General features: G+C 37.7%; 1 pseudogene; it reads right to left on the minus strand.

Annotated features, from left to right (window-relative positions):
* Positions 1-555: 555 nt before the first annotated feature.
* LOC129890625 (uncharacterized) lies at positions 556-20,090 on the minus strand (annotated as a pseudogene).
* Between the last annotated feature and the right edge of the window lie 277 nt (positions 20,091-20,367).

A 20,367-nucleotide genomic window follows, 5' to 3' on the forward strand; every position in this document is an offset into this window, starting at 1 on the left:
ACTAAAGGTACCACTGTAAATTGTTACAACATTAGATGATCAGTCCCTGCACAAATGGATTTGAGGGACAGGAATACACAGAAAAAGATGAAACTTGCAACAAAAAAATACACCAACTTTCATCCGGGGGTAAATTTGAAAGTTACAACACCCTTTTTAATGTCAAAAAGTATTGCAAAAGCCTATTGTATAATGTTTTCCTATATAACACGAATTTACCACATCATGTCATTTTCGTAAGAGAATTTGTGCTTCCGAGTTATTCTACCGCAGTTGAGAGTCAACTCCATTCCAAACCTATTTGATTGCTCACAAGGATTGCCAATAAACCCCAAACCCTTAACTCAGCCATCGATTGCAAAAACCAGATCATTCAAGATGTCCCTTCCCTTTTTGTTTTTGATTTTTTTTCAAAAGAGTGCACTGATTAGCACTGACATTGCCCTAAACAACAGTTACAAGAGCTGACATTCAAATCTAAGAGCACATAAACAATGTCTTTCAACAGTTAAAAATCATATTTTAATCTGGGCAGGAAACTACAGATGCAAAGGTTTAAGAATAGACCATTGCCTCTTTAGCCTTGACCAACAGTATTTTGGTGTCTTCAATCTTACCTGCCTTCTCTTCTGCTGAAGACATAGTGTGGTTAGCCTTTACAGATAATTCAAGTCTTTTCTCCAGAATTTCAGCCTTCCTATTCCTAAGGAACATAAGCATAGTTTCCATTTCTCAGCCACTTCTTGATCATACTTTAACTTCAATTCCATTTCAGTGTTCCTCAAGTCATCTAAAGTTTTCCTATCCTTCTCAAGATCAATGAAGAAGTCTTGGCAACTAAACTGTCTGTCTTGCATCCCTCAGGTCTTGAACCATCTAAGGGAATATATGTTTGATCTTTACCAACAGCCTGGCTTGTTCGTCAGTGAGTAACGAGAGATTCTCATTCAGTAGGTTAATTGCTTCCTTCAATATCTTTTCATTAGCTGGGTCCGCCAACATCTTCAATGGTCCTCCAACAAATTGTCTTACTGTTTCCTTGGCAGAGTCCAGATTAGAAATTGGTGTACCTGATGGTGAAAGAAATGTTCCTCTGGGATAGATTTCAGGAATGATTCTACTTTGTGGAAAGTTGAGTTCACATCTTGAATTATTGTTGGAGTTCGATTCCGATTACGTGCAGATGTGCTTTCCTCGGGTCGATCCTGCTTCATGCATGGGAAGAGAAGAAGATAAATCCAGGATAACCATATTAAATAAACTGTCAGGATGACTTTTACTACCTTTTCCAAAGAAAGAAAATGACTGCAAAAAGAATTTCGACAATCAGCTTGAGGGGTAGTGGCATTTCCAATATCAGAAGATATTTTACTTTGGCCTGGTGCCATGTCCTCTAGTGGTCCCACAATGTCTGAGGATGCTGGCGGAGTTGCTTGTAGCATGGCCTGAAAAGAGAAGACAGATTGTTACACATCTAAAGATAAATCCAGGAAAAACATATTAAAGAAGCCGACAGGATAACTTTACCAACTTTTCCACAGAACAAAGACTTGAAACAGGACTTCGACAATCAGCTTGAGGGGTTCTAATCAGCTCATTTTCATTATCAGAAGATGTACTCCTTTGGCCTGGCGCATGTCCTCTAGCAGTCCCACAGTGTCTGAAGATGCTGGTGGAGTTGCTTGAAGCATGGCCTGAAAAGAGAAGACAGATCGTTATGCATCCAAAGAGAAATCCAGGAAATGCCAATCCAAAATCAGGATTCATTCTTTTGGTTATCAAAAGAAGCTGTCAAGATAACTTTACTACCTTTCTTGCAGAAAAAAGAAGAATTGAAACAGGTTGGACCTCGACAATCAGCTTGAGGGGTTCTAACCAGCTCATTTTCAATAGCAGAGGATATTTTCATTCCCAGTGGCATGTCTTCTGACTGTCCAAAAATGTCCAAGGATGTTGGCTGTGTTGCTTGTGGCATGGCCTGAAAACAGAAGATATAGATTGTTATACATCTGAAGTTAATCCAGGAAAATCATACTAAAGAAGCTGAGAGGATGACATTAATACATTTTCTGCAGAAAGAAGATGACTTGAAACAGGACTACCACAATCACTTTGCGCGGTTCTAAACAGCTCATTTTCGATAGCAGAAGATTTCCTTCTGGCTTGTGGCATGGCCTGAATACAGAAGATATAGATTGTTATACATCTAAAGATAAATCCAGGAAAACCATACTCCTGACAGGATGACTTTAATACCTTTTCTGCAGAAAGAAGATGACTTGAAACAGGACTCCCACAATCAGTTTGCGCGGTTCTAACCAGCTCATTTTCGATAGCAGAAGATTTCCTTCTGGCTTGTGTCATGTCCTCCGACTGTCTCACAATATCCAAAGATCTTTGCTGAGTTGCTTGTGGCATGGCCTAAAAAGAGAAGATACAGATTGTTAAACATCTAGACAGAAGCTGGTCTTGAGTAACGGCGTGTCTTCATATTTCACTTACGTCTTGCAATTTGCTGAATGGAGTTGATGACGACATTACAGACAGAGATTTGACACCATCCATGTTCGAATTGTTCCTTGTTGTTCATACATCAAGACGATAATTATTAAGAAAAAAGTGGTAGTTGTACTGAGAGATCATGGGGAAAGGTAAAAGTGCACCACCACCCTTAAAGTTTGTGAGAGGCAGCTCAATGCATAAACTTATACTGCCTCTGTCCCAGTGAAGGAAAACATAGTTCAAGACATTCAGTATACTTGCACATTAAATTACTGATAGTGGAAGAAAATACCTGTTCAGTAATAATTTAGAAGTTAGTTTAATAGAGAAAACATAACATCCAAGATTTAAAATTTGAATTGTAAAATGGATCTTAATTCTTGAAAGTTGTGAAATTGGTATATATGAGTAATAAAAAGGTCTCAAACATTTTGGAACGTCCAAAGAGTCATTAAAATGGGATAGGTGGTAAAAATTACAAAATTAATCTTCTGATATGTTAAGACTGGGAATCTGTATGGAAAGCGTTCAAATGTTTCCTTTTGGGGGTATAACTGCTTTAAAACAACCTGGTGGCTGTGAAAGGCACAACTGGAGAGGAAGAAATAAAAAAGGAAGAGAGCCAACTGCTGGGGGACACTAATAGAGGGTTAACTAAGTTTTTAAAAATCTGGGGGGGAAGGAGTTAAGAAGCCATCCTTCTAATTAGCAAATTTATAAGGGTAACACTATATATTCAGTAAAATAGTGGCCATTGAAGCAGCTATAACGTTTATGTCGCCAAAAATGCAAAAGTCTACAGGAGTGATGCAATTTTCTCAAAGAGACGAGAATCACAGAAAATTCATGAAACAAATATGACTACAAACTTTCTGTTAGTGCATCAGTTAAAGAGAAAACGTTCAGCCACAAGTACGGAATAACAGTTATAGTTGATAGCAAGACCAGCCTCTTGCCAAGAGGACTTCAAGCTAGACAATGACACCTCTACTCTAACCATGTCATTTCAGTACCACTGTTGATCAAAGCTTAACATGTTAATCCATCTTCCAGGCAACAGAATTACTAAAAAGACAATCTTATAGAGAAGATAGTCACATGTGCAGCTCAAATCACCAGGACCTACGTAATAAACAAACTGCAATCAATAACACAATTTGTTTACACCAACAGATGAAAAAAATGAACTGAAACAAGGAGAGGGAGTAAGGAGGATAGCACAGTTAGGAGGATAGCACAGTTTCAGGTGATACTAACTCAAGATTTCTCATTCCCAGTTCGCAAACAGCATTCCTCATGGCATGAAAAATCATCTTTTTGACCTGTGGTACAAAGAGCAGATTATCACCTTTACCAAAATTATGTTCAAGCAAAACTAAATAGAGGATTTCTGCAAAAGGTTCCACACTCCTAAAAATGTAACTGAAAGATTTAGAAGGCATCATCAAAGCAATATCCACCAAAAAAAGTAGAATAATAAGACAACATCTAATATAAGGACCCAGTGATGAAACTATATCAACTATTTGCATAAACACTTGATACGGATAAGTTATTGTTAGAATATATGGTAATATATTCTGACAGATTTGTAACAAATTTTATATATTTAGTTTCCATATATAGATAGTTAGTTTCTTTGTATTAGACGCTTGTATTAGGTGTATATATACTTATTATGTTAATGAAATAAAGCAAGGGATTAATTTCTTTCATGGTATCAGCTGTCTAGGGCAAATTGTCTCCTCCTTCTTCTAGGTCTCCCGCCGCCGCAGCCCCCCTCGCCTTTCTCGTCCTCGCCTTTTCACCATGTCTACCTCCAAATCTTCCTTTCATCCTGCTCTTGCTGTCTCCAACATCAAGAACCATGTTCCCATCACTCTTGAGATGGAGAATGTCCAATATTCCACTTGGGCGGAACTATTTAAGATTCATGCACGATCCCATCGGGTAATTGATCATATTATTCCTCCGGCGGCAGGAACGGAGAAACGACCTCAACAGGAGGAGGACAAAGAACTGTGGTCCACCCTTTACGCCACCGTTCTCCAATGGCTCTACGCTACTATCTCTCATGATCTATTGCATACAATTCTGGAACCTGACACCACGACAATGGAGGCTTGGAATCGCTTGCGTGATATCTTCCAAGATAACAAACACTCTCGTGCTGTCACCCTTGAGTACGGCTTCACTCATGTTGACATGGCCGATTTTCCCAATGTCTCTGCCTATTATCAACATCTTAAATCTCTAGCGGATCAACTCAAGAATGTTGGCTCTCTAGTGGCTAATGATCGTCTAGTTCTTCAATTGGTCTCGGGCCTTACCGAGCCCTACCAAGGTGTGGCGACTCTTATTCGCCAACACGACCCTTTGCCACAATTTTATCAAGCCCGTTCGATGCTCACTCTTGAAGAAGCTGTCTGTGCTAAGAAAGCAGCCCAAAGTTCCTCCGCTGCATTAGTTGATCGCTCGTTCCGAAGGTCCCACTGATGTTCCTGCTAATTCCTCTTCCCACCGCCATAATAGTGGTGGAAAGAGGCACCACAACCGCAACAATAATGGAGGCAGATCTCGCAGCAGCCATGACAGTCGTGGCGGCGGCAGAGGAGCTGGCAGCAGCGGTAGTCCTACTGGCCGTGGTGGTCAGCTGGGTGGCAGCAGCAGTCGCGGCAGCACTGGGCAGCATTCAACGGCGCAACACTCTCCACAATTTTCTCCTTGGTCTGGCGGACAACAGTGGCCATGGCTGGCCTCTTGGGGTCCTTGGGCTGTCCCACCATGTCCATATCCATCAACCACTTAGTCCCGACCCACTTATGGAAAGTAGCAGCCATAAAGAGCGGGTGTTCTTAGCCCCCGACCCCAGCAGGCATACACCGCAACCCCTACGCCTATAGATATTGAGGCCGCAATGCATATTCTTGGGATCACTCCTCCGAATACAAATTGGTACATGGATACCGGTGCCACTTCCCATATGACATCCAATCAAGGTAACCTCATATCCTATTTTAATAAGAGCATTAATCGTGGTATTATGGTTGGTAATGGTCACTCTATTCCAATTCACGGCTATGGTCACACAACTTTGTCTTCCCCGGGTCCTCCCTTGCACTTAAAAAATGTCCTCCATGCACCTCATCTAGTTAAAAATTTAGTGTCCGTCTGCAAATTTACCACTGATAACTCTATTTCTGTGAATTTTGATCCCTTTGGTTTTCTGTGAAGGATTTTCAGACGGGAAGGCTGGTAATGAGGTGTAACAGTTAGGGAGAACTTTATCCAATCACCAATCCAGGCACTTTACCATCTACTTTTACGGCTTTGGCACCTTCTCTTTGGCATGATCGTTTGGGTCACCCGGGCGCACCTGTGTTGAATTCCCTTAGAAAGAATAAATTAATTGATTGTACTCAAAGTAGTGATGTTCGTATTTGTCATTTGTGTCCTCTTGGAAAATATGTTAAGTTTCCCTTTTATGCGTCAACTTCTTTCACTCTTATGCCATTTGATATTATACATAGTGATCTTTGGACATCACCCATTTTGAGTTCCTCCGGTCATCAATATTATGTCTTGTTTATGGATGATTATTCTAAATTCTTGTGGACATTTCCTTTATCACACAAATCACAAACCTTTTCCATATTTTTAAATTTCAAGATATTTATTCGAACTCACTTTGAATGGGATATTAAGAATATACAATGTGATAATGACAAGGAATTTGATAATGGACCTTTTTGGGACTTCTGTAAAATCAATGGTCTGTCATTTCGTTTGTCTTGTCCTCACATGTCCCCTCAAAATGGAAAAGCCGAAAGACAAATCTGTACGATTAATAACATTGTTCGTACCTTATTAGCTCATGCTTCCCTTCCTCCTTCCTTTTGGCATCATGCTTTATAAATGGCAACTTACCTTCTCAACATTCTTCCTCATAAACTGTTAAACTATCACTATCCTCTTACCATTCTTTATCGGAAGGATCCCTCTTATTCCCATCTTCGTGTCTTTGGGTGTTTATGTTATCCTCTCTTTCCCTCAACACTAATAAATAAACTTCAACCTCGGTCAACCCCGTGTATTTTTTGGGGATATCCATCACATCATCGTGGGTATAAATGCTATGATTTTTCCTCTCGAAAAATCATCCTTAGCCGTCACGTACTCTTTGATGAGATGTAATTTCCTTTTTCCAAGTTACATACCCATCAAAATCACACATACCAATTTCTAGACGATGGACCCTCTCCATATGTGGCTCATCATCTCGCTACCCCTACGAACCCACCGGTTCCACCCCTTCCTGCCGCACTGCTGCCAGCCCCGCCGTATCCAGCGGGCGAGTCTGCCTCCTTGCCTGGGCAGCTTCCTTCCTCGCTGCCTGGGCAGTCCGCCCCGTCTTCCACTCTCCCTCCTCTCTCTTCTCCTCGACCCACTCCCGTCTTTCCCTCTAGTCTACCCACCAGTCCTGTTACTAGGAGTAAGCATGGGATCTACAAGCCTAAGAGGTCTTTTAACCTTCTTACATCCATCTCGAAGTCCCCTTTACTCCGTAACCCTGTGTCTTCTCTTCGTGACCCGAATTGGAAATTATCTATGGATCATGCTCTTATTAAAAATAAGATGTGGGTGTTGTTGCCACGTCCTCCTAATGTTAATATTATTCGGTGTATGTGGATTTTTGCTCATAAGGAAAAATCTGATGGTTCGTTTGAGCGACATAAAGCTCGTCTTGTAAGTGATGGTAAAACCCAACAGGTTGGCATGGATTGTGGTGAGACATTTAGTCCAGTTGTCAAACCGGCGACTATTCGTATGATTTTTAGTCTGGCTCTCTCTAAGGCATGGCCGATTCACTAGTTTGATGTCAAAAATGCTTTCTTACATGACGAGCTCAAGGAGACTGTGTACATGTATCAACCTTTGGGTTATCGGGATCCTAATCGGCCTAATCATGTCTGTTTGCTGCAGAAATCTCTATATGGACTGAAACAGGCTCCGCGGGCTTGGTATAAACGGTTTGCTGACTATGTCCATACTCTTGGGTTTTCTCACAGTAAGACCGATCATTCCTTGTTTGCTTATCATCGAGGTTCTTCTATGGCGTATCTTTTATTATATGTCGACGATATTATTTTAACTGCTTTCTCTGATAAGCTTCACCAGTCTATCATATCACTTCTTAGCTTCGAATTTGCTATGAAGGATTTGGGCTGGTTGAGCTATTTCTTGGGCATTGCTGTCACTCGTCATACAACCGGTTTATTTTTATCTCAAAAGAAGTATGCAGCTGAGATTATTAACCGTGCTGGCATGTCCTCGTGTAAGCCGTCTCCTACTCTAGTTGATACAAAGCCGAAGCTTGGGGCTACTACCAGCATGCCATTTGCGGACCCTTCACTTTATCGGAGTCTTGCCGGGGTACTGCAATACTTAACATTCACAAGACCCGATATTACCTATGCTGTGCAACAGGTATGCTTGTTCATGCATGATCCACGGGATGAGCACATGCACGTTCTCAAGCGCATCGTGCGCTACCTACAAGGTACTTTGGAGTATGGTCTTCACCTGTATCCCTCTTCCACAACCAACCTTGTCTCGTATATTGATTGGGGTGGGTGCCCCAACACATAACGTTCGACGTCGGGTTATTGTGTCTTTATGGGTGATAACTTGATCTCATGATCTGCCAAACGTCAGGCTACTTTGTCCCATTCGAGTGCCAAGGCAGAATATCGAAGGGTTGCCAATGTGGTTTCTGAGTCCTGTTGGTTATGAAATTTGCTTTTGGAACTTTATTGTCATATTCCACGGGCTACTTTGGTTTATTGTGATAATGTTAGTGCCATATATCTGGCTGGTAATCCTGTTCAGCATCAACGCATTAAGCACATTGAGATGGATATACATTTTGTCCGGGAGAAGGTGGCTCGTGGCCAGGTTAGGGCCTACATGTCCCCTCTCGTTATCAGATTGCAGATATCTTCACCAAAGGCCTTCCATTGGTGTTATTTGAAGACTTTCGGGACAGTCTTAGCGTTCGGCGACCTCCCGCTTCGACTGCGGGTATGTGTTAGAATATATGGTAATATATTCTGATAGATTTGTAACAAATTGTATATATTTAGTTTCCATATATAGATAGTTAGTTTCCTTGTATTAGACGTTTGTATTAGGTGTATATATACTTATTATGTTAATGAAATAAAGCAAGGAATTAATTTCTTTCAGTTATTAAAATGAGCTGTTATATTGATGCAATGAGAAAGTATTATCTTATGGAAGTAGTATTCCATCCACAAGCAATTATTGAGGAGCATAGAGTCTAGTGTCCAATCCAGGATGAAGAAATCTAAGGATTTTATTAATAGGATTCATGCTTAAGACAGAACTCGTTTATCCCTCAAACTGTATTGCAAAGTATTAAAACGACGAAGCGCTCACTTATAACAACACTGATTATGCTTACGACAGAACTCATTATCGCTCAAACTGTATGGAAGAGCATTAAACATTACTAGACTATTGAAAGCCACTTCATCTTTTCTTTCAAGGAAGGTATTATCTTCTCAAAATAAGACACAACACAAAACTCTTATTTGAACAGAGTGGGAGAATGTGATTTTGTGGTATAATAGGAAAAACACTAATACCCTAACCAAAGGATAGCGGCCTGTATCTCTGGATATCCAGCTTTGGAAGAAACTCGACTATAGCTAACCTTAAGAGCTCAATTAAAGATAAGGTTGGGTGGGCATTGAAGGCTCATTTAGTAGACTTAAAAGAGAGACATTGTTGTTGCCAGGCAAGGAACTTGTCTGGTCTGCATTATACTCATTCCCCTTACGAGAATTAAAATGTCCCCAAACAATTGAAACTTATTAGAAGAAAGATAATCCTCAAGCGTAAATAATTAAACTTCCTTTGTGTTTTCAAATATAGCCTTACATACAGACCCATGTCACACTTAGCTACATATGTCCAGAACAATTGAAGAGCCTATAAATAATAATCCCTCTGTCCTGAGAATAATCGCGAGGTCCAAAGTAACAGTCAAACATCAAATTCTAGATGTGAACTCGGAAATTAATTCCTCAAAACCTTTAAAATAGAATTTACATACTTGAAACTATATAAAAAGTAATCTAACTTGAAACTCTTTTACAACTACAAATAATTAGACATTTTAGACTAGTTTGACTCCCCAAAATAATAATGGTGTCATATGGGACAGAAGGAGTAATCTACTTAATAAGGTATGTGATTCCGTGCAAAGAGGAATTCTGACAAGAACATGGTCATAAAAAACAGAAGCATATAAACAGCTCTAAGAAACATGAAACAAGAGAAGCGCCTCTAATTTGTCTTCTTTAGCAACATGATCTCGGGGAAGTTAGCGGAATTCATCAGTCAAACTAATGCATTCACCAACATTTTCAGGTGAAACAAAGCAAAGAGTAACATTTATGCATGACTGTGGAAGAAAGAAACAATTTAGAATAACCAAACTAACAAGACCACTACTATTACTTTTTTATTAAAAAGACCAATATAATACAATTTTTTAGTCTTGACGTTACTTTACATCTTCTGTTCATTAGATATCACCGAGGTCTAACCTACACCAACTTCTAAGGAATCTACAGTTACTTCCACATCTCTAGCCACAATGCCACCACTTCTGACATCATCATCGTCTGCCTCTAGCATCAGGCCCAGATGATTCACATCTTGCGCCGGACCCTACACCTACTGCGGACTTGTCTCCTCTAATCAACTTATTGCACTTCAAAAACGTATACAATCCACTCATAATACTAACATTCATTATACCTTTTTAAGTTATCATCGTGTGTCATCACTCCATTATGCCTTTGTATAATATTTGTCCTTTGTTTCCATCTGCAAGTTTACTTTTGAAGCACTCTCATACAAGATCGTGACAATCTATAATTGACGAGATATCTGCTTTACATGCAAGTGGTACTTGAAAGTTTGTTCCTCTTCCTTTTGGTAAATATATTGTTGGTTGTCGTTAGGTTTATGCAGTCAAAGTTGGTCCAAACGACCAAGTTGATCAACTGAAGACTCACCTTGTTGCCAAGGTGTATACTCATATATTTGGCCTTGATTACAGTGATACTCTCTCTCCTCTGGCTTAAATACCATTTGTTTGTCTTTTTCTATCCATGGTTGTTGTCTGAATTGACCTCTTATCAGTTGGACATTTAAAATGCTCATCTCAATGGTGACCTAGAAGATGAAGCTTATATGGAGCAATCACCTGATTTTGTAGCTAAGGTAGGGGTAAAGTAGCCTTGTATGTCGATCGCATCAGTCGTTCTATGGTCTGAAACAGTCTTTCTCAAGCCTGATTTAGAAAGTTTAGCATAGTAATCCAAGAGTTTGGCATGACTCGTAGTGAAGTGGATCACTTTGTGTTTTACAACATTTTGCTCCAAATTTGTGTATTTATTTGGTGGTTTATATTGATGATATCGTTAGCACGGGCGATGATCAGGACGGTATCACTAATTTAAATCAATATCTTTTTTGGCATTTTCAGACAAAGAACCTCAACAGAGGGAAGTATTTCTAGGTATTGCCTATTGAGGTAGCTCAATCCATATCACATATTGTTATTTCACAATGAAAGTATACCTTAGAGATTTTTTGAGAGAAATGAATGATGGGATGAAGACCCATTGACACTCCTACAGGATCCGAGTGCTAAACTCATTTCAAGACAAAGGTAGCCACATAGTGATCCTAGAAGATATTGGTGGCTGGTTTGTAAGTTGAATTATCTCATTGCGATTAGACCTGATATTGCTTTTCATGTGAGTGTTGCAAGTCAGTTTACGGATTCTCAGTGTGATAGCCATTGTAATTCAGCTGTCTGAATTCTGCGATATATAAAGTTGGTCCCAGTTAAAGGACTACTCTTTGACGATTGAGGCCATGAGTAGATTGTTAGATATACCACCATTGATCGGCAAAAGCAGGAGGTAATTTGATATCCTTAAAGAGCAACAAATATAATGTAGTTGCTAGATCTAGTGCAGAAGTAAAATAACAAGCAATAGTTGTAGCAACTTGTGAGCTAGTATGGAAATGAGTTTTGGAAAGCATAAGGTGACAAAAGGCGACAAGGGTCTGCCTCACTGAGGCAAGACACGAGGCGCTCATCTTTTTGAAGTGAGGCGCCAATTAATACACTCTAGCTTTTTCCTTATCACTTCTTTTATAGACACATTTTACAATGCATACATTACACTCTAGGTGATGTGAGATACTAATACATATATTACTGTATTGCACCTGTACATATGTCTAGGTCTTAACTATCTACTTATCTAATACTGGAGTCGTGACTCTCTTTTTAAATGAGTATTGGAGTCATGATTTGAAGCATTCCACCTCATTTACAAAGAGGATATCATTACCTTCCAAACAAAAGCATACTGGAAAATAATAAGTTTCTAATGGAAAGAATTGGAGCTAGCATATGGCACATGCTTAGACTGGGTACTTATTGAGCAGATAACCTTGCAAATATTGAAGCCTCACAAGACGATCCCCTCCTTTGTGTCCAAGACAAAAAATTATACGGAAGTTAACACTAAGCAAATCTGATGGGAGCTGCTCAATTATGATATCTTCTTCTCTGTGCATGTAATTAAAAAAGAATGTATATATATAGGGGAAATCAAAAGGGTTTCAGAAACCGAAAGAGTTATATATAGGGGAAATCAAAAGGGTTGCAGAAACTGAAAGAGTTCCACAAAAATTATGCTAAAAAGAAGTTTGCGCAACTTCTCTTCATATTCGAACACAATTCAAAACACCTACCACCAGTTTTAAACTATACACTTCCTTGGATGATCACTTAACAACAAAAGATATGCATAACTAAATATGTGGAATAAAGTGGAAAGTTGACTGGGAAGAAATGTTATATCCCGCATTTTGGTATTTTCGGATAATTCGAGAAAAACCACGGGAAGTTTAAAACAAGACCATATTTTATTTTGTTTAGCACACAAGTTGCTTATGAAAATTATGAATTGGAAATATCAAGAATGGCTAGGGGCAAAAAAAAAGAAGGGGAAATTCGCAATATGACTCATGAAAATATGGAGGAAGCTAAGGAGCAAATTTGGAAATTAGAAAATAAAATTTTCATGAAGTGCGAAAAACAAAAAGAAAAAAAAAGGGCTTGATCACTTGAGCCTAGGTGGCCATCCATAGTGATGGGCCAAAGCCCATATGGATAAAAAAAAAAGAAGAAAAAAAAGAAAAAGGCTCAAAAGAATGACTTATTAGTCATCTTGATTTTTTTTAATTCCTAGAAGCTTCAAGAAGCTTGGAGAGAAAGAAGAAAGGGAGAAAATAAAAAGAGCCATTTGACCATGTTCTAATAGGCAAGAATTTTGGAAAAAATCTCACCAAAAATTATTCTTTCTTAGCCAAACAACTAATTGGAGGGTCCTTAACAAAGTGGAGTAATTGTTGGAGCAAGAAAACCATTCATTCTTGCAAGGCACAATTCTAGCCAAGTTGAAGAACTAAGTGAAAAAGGTAAGGTTTCAATCTTCTTTATATGTTATGGATGATTGGTATATGTTGTAGAGTGAAGAAATGGATGAAGTATATGGAAATAAGTGTGTGGGTGTTGGCCGTGTATGTGTGATGTTGTGTAGAAAGAATGGATTAATTTTATGTAGTATGTGGTTGTTGTTGTAAGGTATAGAAATAGATGAAAATTCATGAAAATATGCATGTAGTGGTGTGGCCAAATATGGGGGTGGTTTGACAAGTTATGGTGAATTGATTCTATTTAGTGTTTTAGTTGTTGTTATGGATTCTATGTTGCTAATAAAAGCTTAAGGATCCTTATAAAGTTGTAGTAGTTGGAGACTTGTTTTAGAAGTTTGTAAAGTTAATATGATGTTCTTGCATATATGGAAGCTAATGTTGTTAGTATGATGTGGTTAGTGTGTAAATTATTGGGTTGTCGTAATTGAATTTGAAAGAAGGGATTAGATTGTTATTGTTCTTATGGGAGTTAAAAGGTCTTGGAGGAAGTAGTATATTGATTTGGTATTGTTGTTGATAATTTGACCAAGTATCGGATTATTGTTGATAAAATTGGCCGAGTTAGATTCTCGGAGATGGTGTATTTACAGGGAAAGTGCTGTCGAAATTTTGATAGAAAAAAAATGTTAGTTTAGGATGAGAATCTTGGATATCTACAGCTAATGTTTGCATTCGTTAACATTGTTATAGATTTTTGGGAAGGCCAAGATTTAAGTGGGATTGACTAAGGAAGCGGACAAGGTATGTAAGACTTACCCTTTTCTTTCAAGGCATGATTCCAATGTTATGGTTTCATAAGTGCTTCCATATTTTCTTTGTTTTCAAAAGCTAGGTGTCAATGGTCCCAAGGAAATGACTACTTTTCCTATAACCCGTCAATATTTTCCAAAATGTCTATAGTTTCCCAAAACAAAGATTTACAGTATTACAAGCTTTTATGACAATAACGATGGATATGTTTTACAACGACATTGATGATGTCGAGGATGAGAATATGTCTATGATAAGAACGGCTTCATGTATGTAAGGTTTACTCTTCTTTCTCTTGGCATGTTTTGACATAAGTATATAGAGCTATCCTTTCTTTTGGCATGGGTTTTATGAAACAAGTATATGACATTTAATACAATTTCAAGGAAGTCCTATTCGTAGAGCCACTAGGATGGCCAATTTTCTTAAGTTTCCAAAGGATATTTTCTCGTGCTTAGATACGTGTATATGATTCCAAAAGTTTTATTTTGATATAATTCATGGTAATTTTTGAAGGGTACTTGACATGACTCTTATCTTGATTTTTGAATCATAGCTCATTCCGATTATTCTACGAGTCTTGAAAATTGGTCCTATGTGCATATGTATAAGATTTGGCGTCTTACGAGATTGTGACCTTATTATACGTTCTCTTAATATTATCCTCCGTTGATAGTCTCATCTTATAATAATTGTTCTTTCAAGGTGAGACAAAGCGACCATGGTTAGTCTATAATACAATTGGAGGTTACCGATCTTCCGTCACTCCGATAGATACATGAATTTCATTGAGCTCTCCTGCATGCTGTCTATATGTATATGTATATGTATATAGGGGATATGGGGAAGGTTCATATGTGGCGCTATAGATGCATTGCCACTTGGTCGGTTGGCGTAATTTTCATCCCAGACGCGGGATGCTCGGACATGGGACATATGTGGGCGATATGACATGTTATATTTTCTATGTATATGAAAAAGAAATATTTTTAAAGAAGATACAAGCATGCATGGATCCGGCCTAAAAGGGCACTCATATGTACAGGTTACTCTCTTATCTCACTATATGTTCTATGATTCTATGATATGGTTAATCATACCTTATGTTCTTTATTATGCTGATGTTCATGCCTCACATACTTGGTACATTACTCGTACTGACCCCCTTTTCTTCGGGGGCTGCATTTCATGCCACGCAGGTATACCCAGACGAGTAAAAGCTATTATAGAAGATGTTCTGGCGGGGTTAGCAACTCCACTTGTTCCTGGAGTGCTTCTTAGTCAGAGTATATGCGCTATGGTGTTTCGTTCGAAGTTAGAGACTTTGCAGACAGAGTCATGGCTATAGAGTGTTAGCTTTGTAAGCGGCGTCACCAGCCAATATGTTATTATGTCGTATGTCACGAGTTTTATGGGATGATAGATTTTGGAAAGCAAGATTCGCAAAGCTTAGCTATGTTTTTTTTATTTCTTTTGATGTCCAAGTCTAAATAGATTAAGTATGTAATATGAGGTAACGGGTTTGCTCGGCTCTGAGCATGGGGTCGGGTGCCCATCACACCCTATTAAGATCGGGGTGTGACAAAGAAAATTAGTTGTTCTTATATGAGACAGTTTTGAAGCATAGTTTACTAATTAGCACTTGGCTTTACTCATTATCTTCAATATAGAAACTTATTGCTAATATCCAAGTTCCCTTATCAGAAGTCAAAGATCTATTAGTCATCATTTATGTTCCTACATTTGGAAAAAGAAAGTCTACATACCGCTTACTCATCTCGTCTGTCTCAAAGACCAATATCGGATATTTTCAGAACTAAGAGAGTGTATTTTTATTCTTCCAACTTCTCAGCCATTAGCAATATTGCTTCTGCTACAACAGTCAAACTAAGACAAAAAATGAAATGGAGGGAGCATAAATTATCACCATCCAACTTTAAATCAGCCTTACTTTGGATAATTTTCGATAGCATATAAGCACTTAGAGTAACCTACATCCACTTTTCAACTAACCCTTAGAATAGGCTACTTTATTCACAAATTTGCACTTTGAAAGGTTCCGGTAATATGCTTCGGTCTCTAAGTTGTTTAGTCTCTTTGGCTGCAGAATGTCATATAATTAAATTATAAATAAAATAGGAAAACATTTGATAATCCTAAAACTTACCCAATATATACTGGTAAAAGAATTTTTATCCTTCACAGCCACTAAGGATTGGATAAAAATAAAAGTAGCTTTTTCTTTTGACAAGACAAGAAATGATAAACTATAAATTACTATAGCTTCAACTATTAGAATTTTTTTTGATAGGTTAAATTAAGTTTCCATAGCTTCGACTATTATCTTAAAGTTGAATTGAGGTCCGCAGTTAATTTAAAAAGGAAGAATCTAAAAAATTGAGAAGGGAAGAGAGAGAGACTGCACCTTCAAATTTCTAACTTGATAAGGGCAGCCTGCAGGTATGAAAACTGCATCCCCTAATTTTTTAACAAAGGTCCATGGTTCAATTCCTACGAAATAGAAAATAATCAAAATAAAAATGTAAGAAGAAAAAAAAGAGAGTTCCACATCGAAATAGGAACATTCAAGCTATGAGATTCATATATGAAACACTAACCACATTCTTCCTTAAGCTTATTTTTGTGATCCCTAGTCAAGTAAAATGTTTGATCATGTATAAGGTGAATAACCTACAATGTAAGACAAAGTGGAGTTGGTAGTTGTTACATGCAGAAAATTTTTGTGTTGTAAATAATAAGACAGAAAAAGAAAGAATGAAATGTCCCACAATTACCACTCTTGTATTGAATTATAAAGATCTGGAAAAGAAAAAGGGAAACCTTTTAAACATTAGAAGAAATAGAGTGATATTTATTTTCTTCATAAGTTCAAGTCTACCAAAGACATCTTTATGGTAAATTTCATAATATACAAACAACAAGCTTCATCACATGTATGGATTTCAAGATCACAAACAATATTTTCTTAAATTTCTTGTTTCATTATTCTACAATTTCAGAAGATTGTGTTTCGAAACAATCCCCTCCTCTGTACTTGAATAATGAGTTAAAAGGCAAATTTGGTCGAGTTAAAAATATGTTTTATGCCTAGGTAGGAAATATGTTTAATATTGAAAAATCTTGCTCAAGATCCAAAATTGGCACAAAGTGTAACATTATAGGTCCTGCTCTCAGGCAAAAGTCGAGGGACTGGTGACTTGGGCCAGAGGTTCGAGCTATGCTCCATGTGAACTAAGCTTGGTATTTAAGTGAAAAAGGATAAAGGGGTGGGCCCATTATCCCTGAGTTTCAAAGGTTGCGGTAGGTCTTACGGGCTGACCCAAGATAGATTTCTCGGTCATCCAAAAACAACTCAATATCTTGCCTTCTAAAGATGTCCCACACTGCACCTCCATTTATATCATCTATGAAAAATAAGAATTTGATAGAGAACTCAGATTTGTTATTTCCACAAGCTATTTTGATTTGAATAGCTATGTTTACATGTCTTAAAAAGGAAAGGAAATCATGCAAATCAATACCTAATTATAGTAGGAGTAAATCAAGCTATCTACTATATTTACATATGCTATAGAATATTCTATAATTCTAACATTCCCTCAAGTTGGTGCATACAAATTATATCTACCAAGCTTGTTGCATATATAACTCGTTCTGGGATCAGGTAGGAACTTGGTTTGGTGAATATGTCTGCAAGTTGATCACTTGATTGCACGAGCCTTGTAACAATGTCTCCTAAGAGTACCTTTTCTCTAACAAATAAACAATCAATCTCTATGTGTTTGGTCCTCTCGTAAAATACTGATTCAATGCAATGTAATGTGCAACTTCATTATCAGACACAAGTTCTATTCCTTTAGTATCTCCAAAGATATGTGAACTCATATGTATAAAGCAACTACTCAAGGAATTGAAAATTGTGTATCTTTGAGTTGGTGCGAGAGGTTGATTATAAAAGGTACGAGGAGAGGCAGAATAGGTCGAAGAAGTCTTGGGGAGAGGTGATAGGATAGGATATGAACGCAGCTTCAGGTTACCAAAGATATGACCTTAGATAGGAAGGTGTGGAGGACACGTATTAGGATATAAGGTTAGTAGGTAGTGTAGTGTTGGCTTGCTTAAGGTGGTTGGTGTATGCAACTGTACTAGTTGTATTATTGTAGCTCTTATTTTGGTATTTATCATTGTTTGGTATTGTTTTCAATAATCTATCCTAGTATGTTGTTTATTGTATTTTGATTATCGCACTGTTTTGTTGTTGTTTTTGCTCTCTTCTGGTAGACTTTGCATTGTTTCCTTATTATTTGTTGTATTTTCTTCTATGTGTCCTTCTTTGTACCTGAATTTGTTGCACATGAGCCGAGAGTCTTTTGAAAACAGTCTTTCTACCTCCAGAGGTAGTGGTAAGGTCTGTGTACATTTTACCCTTCCCATACCCCACTTGTGGGATCTCACCGGATATGTTGTTGTTGTTACTATAGAATATTCCTAGGATTCTGACATCCTCAATCATTTCACTTTTTTGCAAAAATAGGAAATCTTTCCACTCATCAATGTTACCATAATTCTTAATCCCTCCACTTGCTTCAAAAGCGCTAGTAAAATTGATTGCACCATCTGTTACCACGTTAGCAGCAATGTGTCTCTCTGGTTCCACACAGGAAGCAGATGCAACAATGATTGATTACCATAATTTAGTTCACTAGTATTGCTTTCTTTTTCTTGTTTGGATAAGTAGTTCATGAAGTCTTGAACGTCAATTAGTAGCCTATTTGGATTGACTTATTTTTAAGCAGCTTATAAGTTGAAAACTGCTTATAAGTTTAAAAAAAATAGGTGCATGCCAACTTTTTTTTTGACTTATAAGCTGTTTTCAACTTATAAACTGCTTAAAATAAGTTCATCCAAATAAACCCAACTATTTATTTGGGCTTATTTTAAGCACAAAATAACTTTAAGTTGGCCAGCCAAACACTCAAAAAAAGCTGAAAACAACTTACAAGCAGCTTATAAGTCAATCCAAACGGCCTCTAGATCAAGTATCTCACCTAGTAAAGACTGGTCCTCGTTGAACTTAGATAATGCTCTAATTTCACATTTGTGCTCCTCCTCAGCCGTTTGCAATTCTATTTTATTCTGGGCAACATGCTTTTCTTTCAATTTTTCAATATCTGAAAGCTGTTGAGGTGTCAAGTTTATTCCTTGTGTATGTGTCAGCTCATTTACCTGGAAAATAGTTTGAAAATAGATAACTTCCTAATTAGGATTTGGTGTCTTGATATGAATTGTAGCTGCAGAGGTTTCCTTTCATGCCATTTAAGAATCAACTAAATTGGATCACCCTACATTGAGATATGATTTTTTTTCTACAAACACTCAATTTTATCACAACACCATGTCTTACAAAAATTAATTTATTTGACCTACTTAGCCTCCAAATCTTAAGCTATGGTCTCATGAAAGTTGTAGGTAAAGATGTTGAGGTTATTCAACAATTTGAATCACCTAATTTGGACCATCCCATGAAGATATATGCCCATAATACAGAAGCAGTATCATTTTTGTTGAGAATTGGAACACCACATACAACTTTTTAGGGGGTGTTTCAATATCTCTCCCTTGGGATCATTCATCCTCGAATGAAGATGAAACTAGGAGACATCAAGCACGAATACCACCAATACATAAATTACTCAAAAACTTTGATACTCAAATTCTCAAACAACACGTACTCAAATAGTCAACGACCCAAATTCAAGAATACACATTGACTCAAAGGTAGAAGTAAGAAATATTAACTTGAACATTATCATTGGAAGGCACGAATAAATGAGGATATTTAGCCTTCATATCTTCTTCAGTTTCCCATGTAGCTTCCTTAACAAATTGATTTCTCCATATGACTTTGAGTGATACAACCTCTTTGGTTCTAAGCTTGCGAACCTGATGATCAAGAATTTGGATAGAAATCTCCTCATAGGAAAAACATCTTTTACTTCAATATTTTCAATAGGGAAAACTAATGAAGGATCTCCCAAACACTTCTTAAGCATCAAAATGTGAAGCACGGGATCAATAGCTGCTAACTCTGGTGGTAGCTCTAACTTATAGACTTTATTACCTACCCTCTTGACAATCTGGTAAGGACCAATATTTTGAGGACTTAACTTCCCCTTCTTTCCAAATCTCATCACACCGTTCATTGGTAAAATCTTCAAGTATACCCAATTATTCACCTTAAACTATAAATATCTTCTCCTAACATCGGTGTTGGATTTCTGGTGACTCTAAGCAGTCCTCAACCTCTCTTGGGGATGATCTTCACTTTTTCCATGGCTTGGTGAACTAAGTATGGTCCAATCAACTCAGCTTCACCAACTTTAAATCAACCAATTGGTGATCTGCATCTCCTCCCATAAAGGGCCTCAAAAAGAGCTATCTGAATACTCAAATGGAAATTGTTATTGTAAGAAAACTCAA

The sequence above is a fragment of the Solanum dulcamara genome, chromosome 5, assembly GCF_947179165.1.
Source record: "Solanum dulcamara chromosome 5, daSolDulc1.2, whole genome shotgun sequence".
NCBI lineage: Eukaryota > Viridiplantae > Streptophyta > Magnoliopsida > Solanales > Solanaceae > Solanum > Solanum dulcamara.